This window comes from Neomonachus schauinslandi, unplaced genomic scaffold, assembly GCF_002201575.2.
Source record: "Neomonachus schauinslandi unplaced genomic scaffold, ASM220157v2 HiC_scaffold_898, whole genome shotgun sequence".
Lineage (NCBI taxonomy): Eukaryota > Metazoa > Chordata > Mammalia > Carnivora > Phocidae > Neomonachus > Neomonachus schauinslandi.
In genome coordinates this window covers 7,060-13,074 of record NW_025409588.1, presented here as the reverse complement: position 1 = coordinate 13,074, position 6,015 = coordinate 7,060, and the positions used below count along the sequence as shown (strand labels likewise).

At 34.8% G+C, this 6,015-nt stretch overlaps 1 pseudogene; it reads right to left on the bottom strand.

Moving 5' to 3' along the window:
- Positions 1-2,987: 2,987 nt before the first annotated feature.
- LOC123323791 lies at positions 2,988-3,915 on the bottom strand (annotated as a pseudogene).
- Between the last annotated feature and the right edge of the window lie 2,100 nt (positions 3,916-6,015).

Sequence of the window (6,015 nt, the reverse complement as noted above, 5' to 3'; positions counted from 1 at the left end):
TTTTTTTTTTCTTTTTTTCTTTCCCTTTCTTTTCCCCCAGTTTCAGGTCTTTTCTGATTTGTTTAGTGTATATGTTTCTGGGGTCATTGTTACCCTCTTAGCATTTTGTTCTCTCATTCATCTATTGTGCTCTGCACAAAATGACAAGATGAAAAAATTCACCTACTCAATACGGACATTAGTACGATAGTGGACCTAGAGTTCAGAATCATGATTTTAAAGATACTAGCTGGGCTTGAAAAAAGCATGGGAGATATTAGAGAAACCCTTTCTGGAGAAATAAAAGAACTAAAATCTAACCAAGTCGAAATCAAAAAGGCTATTAATGATGTGCAATCAAAAATGGAGCTCTAACTGCTAGGATAAATGAGACAGAAGAAAAAAATAGTGATATAGAAGACCAAATGTTGGAAAATAAAGAAGCTGAGAAAAAGAGAGATAACCAACTACTGGATCATGAGGGCAGAATTCGAGAGATAAGTGATACCATAAGACGAAACAACATTAGAATAATTGGGATCCCAGAAGAAGAACAAAGAGGGAAAGGGGCAGAAGGTATATTGGAGCAAATTACAGCAGAGAACTTCCCTAATTTGGGGAAGGAAACAGGCATCAAAATTCAGAAGGCACAGAGAACCCCCTTTAAAATCAATAAAAATAGGTCAACACCCCGACAACTAATAATAAAACTTATGAGTCTCAGAGACAAAGAGAAAATCCTGAAGGCAGCTCGGGACAAGGGGTCTGTAACCTACAATGGTAGAAACATTAGATTGGCAACAGACCTATCCACAGAGACCTGGCAGGCCAGAAAGGACTGGCAGGATATATTCAGAGCACTAAACGAGAAAAATATGCAGCCAAGAATACTATATCCAGCTAGGCTGTCATTGAAAATAGAAGGAGAGATAAAAAGCTTCCAGGACAAAGAAAAACTAAAGGAATTTGCAAACACAAAACCAGCCCTAAAGAAATCTTGAAAGGGGTCCTCTAAGCAAAGAGAGAGCCTAAATGCAACATAGACCAGAAAGGAACACAGACAATCTACAGTAACAGTCACCTTACAGGCAATACAATGGCACTAAATTCCTATCTTTCAATAGTTACCCTGAATGTAAATGGGCTAAATGCCCGAACCAAAAGACACAGGCTATCAGACTGGATTAAAAAACAAGACCCATCGATATGCTGTCTGCAAGAGTCTCATTTTAGAACCAAAGACACTCCCAGATCGAAAGTGAGGGGGTGGAAAGCCATTTCCAATGCTAATGGACACCAAATAAAGATGGTATGGCAATCCTTATATCAGACAAATTAGATTTTAAACCAAAGATTATAAGAGATGAGGAAGGACACTATATCCTACTTAACGGGTCTATCCAACAAGAAGATCTAACAATTGTAAATATCTATGCCTCTAACATGGGAACAACTACTTCTATAAGGCAATTAATAACAAATAAAGTCTTAAAAAATAAAGTCTTAAAAAATATTTTTTTTTCTTTGCACTAATTTTTAGGATAAAATGCTAAAAATGTTACAAAATGTCACCCTATATGTGTACCTAAAACAAGGCACAATTTTAATACACACATTAAATATTTTGTGTTTGCTTCTAGAAAGGATGAGTACTTTCATTGTACCACAACTAATGTATATATAAGTGTATGTATATATATTTCTCACTTCAGTAACAAAGGTTTCAAAACAAACTATTCAATGAACAATGGATATTTCAAGTGGAGTTCCGAAAAGTTTTGGTTTTTTCTTCGAAACTTCCAGGTGAGGGTAGAGTGATGCATGTCGTTGTACTGGTTTGGGACTTAATGTAGTTCTGACATTTTGTTTCCCAAATTCCCTCTCAATTAAGTTTGAAAGGGCGCAAAAACAGAAATTGCTTGTGCCTGCTGGATTGTTTTTGGTCCCTCTACCTCACTTTCTCTGTACAGAGGTGTAGCCCTCTCACTCAGACATTCACAATACAAAAAAGATCCAGGGGTAATAGGACAGGGATGCAATTGATGTATGGAGGTTCTTACATGCAATATTTGTTTACATCATTGTGCAAGAAAACAGGGATGGTGGATTTCAAATGGAAGTGTTTTCATGATTTAGAACTCATATTAATAGAAACTGAATGCTAGTTCTTAAATAACTCTTAATAAATGTTATTCTTACTGAATAATATTTAATGCATTGAGTATACCAAATAAGTTACATGATGTATTAGTATATTAAAATACATAATTATATGATTTATTAAATACTAAAATACATTGGTTTATGTTTCTGTTTTATTGAGGTATAATTGATATAGTTCTACTGTTCTTAGGTGTACTGCATAAAAATTTGATATATCTATATATTATAAAATAATTATCAAAATAAGTTTAGTTATCATCTGTCACCACACAGAGCTACAATTCATTTTGTTATGATGAGAACTACTAAAACCTACACTCTCAGCCACTTTCTTATATACAACAGACCATTGTTAACTACAGTCACTATGCTCTACATTAATTACATCACAGGACTTACTTATTTTTAACTTATGTATCATATAACTAGAATTTTTACCTCTTGAACACCTACACCCATTTTGCCTATAAATTTTTATGAATTTTTGATAACTGCTTGTAACCTTGGAATTATAATTTTACTGTTTCATGAAATACAAAAGTTATATGGGTAGATCCCATATAAAGTGATTGTATTATAAAAGTCAATTTTTATAAGTTCTTAGAATTTTTCATGGGAGGGAACAGTACATTTCTGGATGTATGTATTTATAAAACAAATACCTGTAAAACTTTTTTTTTATTTTCATTGGAGGTTTGGAAAAATCCACTTTCCACTCTTGATGGATAGAAACTTTGATTTTCTTTCTAAAGTAATGGATAATCTCTAAGCATTGAATATTGATATAGAAAACACATGCTTCAAGCATTTTTATTACTATCTTTAATGGAGAAAGTTACTTTGAGCATATTTTTCATTGCCTTCAGAACATCTTTATTCCTAAAACTGTAGATGATAGGGTTCAGTGTGGGTGTGAGGATGGTATAGAATATTGCCAAATATTTGTCCTGGCCCGGAGCGTGGTATGATTTGGGTCTCATGTATGTGAAAATAAATGGCCCATAGTACATTGTGACCACAATCATGTGGAAGGAACCAGGTAGAAAATGACTTTTTCTGTGCTTCTGATGATTTCATTTGAAGAACAGTAAGGAGAATTTGGACATAAGAAGCAAGGATTAGGGAGGAAGGGACAAGGAGAAAAATTAAGCCACTTACATAAACTCCTCGTGCATAGAGTGTTGTGTCCACACAGGACAACTTCAACATGGCAGGGACTTCACAGAAAAAGTGATCAATGGCTCTTGGGCCACAGAAGGGAAACTGGAGTGCATAAGCTGTGTGGACTATGAAGTTGACGGTCCCAACAATCCAGGACCCTCTAGCCATGAGAATGCGGACATAGTCATTCATAAGAATGGGATAGTGCGGTGGGTGACAGATGGCTACATAGTGATCATAAGACATTGCCGCCAGGAGAAGGCACTCACCACCCAGGAGGGTGAGGGATAGAAATATCTGGAAGCCACAACCTGCGAATGAAATAGTTCTGCTGCCTGACAGAAAGTCAGTGACCATTTTGGGAACAATGTTGGAAATATGCAAGATGTCCATGAAAGACAGATGGCTGAGCAGGAAATACATTGGAGTATGGAGTCTTGAGTCCCTGAGGATAAGGAGGATCATGATTGTGTTTTCTGTTAGGTCATAATAAAAATGATGAATATAAAGGACATGAAAACTAGACTTGATTGAGAAGAAGAAAAGAGTCCTAAAAGAATGAAATCACTGGTGAAACTGTGATTCTCATGCCCCATGATGAACTCCACTCTTTTCCTAAAATAGAAAAAAATAGAGCTAAAATGCAGTGGCGTAAATCTCAAACTCATTTACATTTAGAAGCATAATAAAATGAGAGCGATGCATATTTTGCAGTTCAAGTCAACAGACTCTCAACCAGCTTTGGAAGTGGGCTTGGTTTACAACATGGCCATTTATTTGTTTGAATCAACTGATGATATGGGTCTATTGAGAAAGCTGTTAGCTCCATGTAGTCTTAATTCCGTATTCTTAAATGCAGTTCAATCTTTTGTCAAAGGTCACTTTTTAAATGAGACCTACCCTGAACACTGTACTTAAAATCTCAGTAACCCCCGACTTGCCTATTTCTCCTTACTGTGCTGTCCTTTGATGTATTTTGCAAATCACTTTTCATCTTTTACATATTCAATAAACTTATGAACTAAATTTATTTTTTATGGTCATTCTAACTCATCAGAACTTAAACTTCCCAATGTGAAATCGTTGTTTTGCCCTCTGTATAAACTGAATGGCTACACAATGCCTGCTATATAGTAGTTGCTCAATAATACCCTTTAAATACCTGAATAAATGAATAGCATATGGAACTCAATTTTCTGTCTCATTTTTTATTTGGATAAAGCTTAAAGAAAATGAAATGTATTATTTATACATCTTTCTAAAATAATAAGTAATGATATACTATAAAAACTAGCTTAATCTGTATTTATAATTTAATCTGTAATTTGTAAATATCAGCATTTAAATGTAAAAAATGAAAATTTTATTCAGTTAAAATAAGAATATATTTTAATTGGGCCAGTTTTATTAACTCCTCAAAATTGAATTATATTTCATTAATTCTTTACATAGAGAATCATATTGTTTCCTAAATAATGAAATTGTTTAAATGTGTTCCCTTTACTATATGTGCACAAATTCACTATGTATCATCTATCCCTAAATAAATAGATATACATGCATACATACTTATACACACAGAGAGAATTTAAGAAAACACTGCTAGAAATCAGAAAAAAAAAAGTTATCCCAACTTTTCTTTATCTCTGCACTCCTCCATATAAAAATCACCATCTCTTACCAAGTCTCCTGACATAAATGTCTCCAATGGTTATTCCTCCTCATGGTGCTACAGTCCATGGTCGTCATGGTGACTCTAAAGCATCTATTCTATCCTTTGTTAGTAGAATGTCTAGATCTGTATGGGTTCAGTACTGTCCACATACGATGACACACTTCACAGCTCTTTTTGAAGTCAGAAGAGTGTGGCCGATGAAGTCAGTTTCAGACAATGACAATGGCAGAGTTTTGGGACTGGAAGCACACTTTTCTCACTCCTTTGGCCTGTGAGTTACATCTACAGGTGATGATGTGTGGTCCTGCATTCTTTCTGGAAGATCTGTACAGGAAATAAAACCCGGGAATTTAGGAGCCAATTTATTATTCACAATAATGTGTGAGTATTAATGAAAAGTAACTCACCAAATTGTTAAAAAAATAATTTGGGAAGGGAAAAGGCAAGACCTTTCCGTGATGTGTTCTTGCTCTCCTTAGCATTCGTATTGGGTCATACCTTTTTTTGGATAATGGATCTAGGATAATTCCAGTGTGTTTTATTCAAAATGCATAACACATCCTTTTACGACATAGAATTTCAAAGAATTATAATATTGTAAAGATAATTCAAGTAAATGTCTGCCTCCAGTTTCTCCCCCTATGAGTACACTTTTTGTCTAGTCTAGTTTATTCTATCTGGAACACTGTTTTGAGCATGCAGAAAATCTGCTAGATTACACTGAATGCACATTCCATTCTATATACGTTAAAAATAATAATCAGACAACCAAGCAACAACATAAAATCTCCCCATCTCTAGTTCCCATTTCCACTGAAACTAAAGTAATTATATTTACATGACATTGTCTTTCTTGCATCTTTGCCACACTCATATTCTTTCTTCCACAGAAACAGTCTTCCCCACCATTTCTAACCCCTTTAAAGTCTCCCAAAATCTAGGGGTTGATGTAAACATATCCTTCCATGGAGTCCTCTGTGCTCTCTTTAGACCATTCTTCCTTGCTTCTCTTTCTTGTATAGAACTGGGCAGCTCTG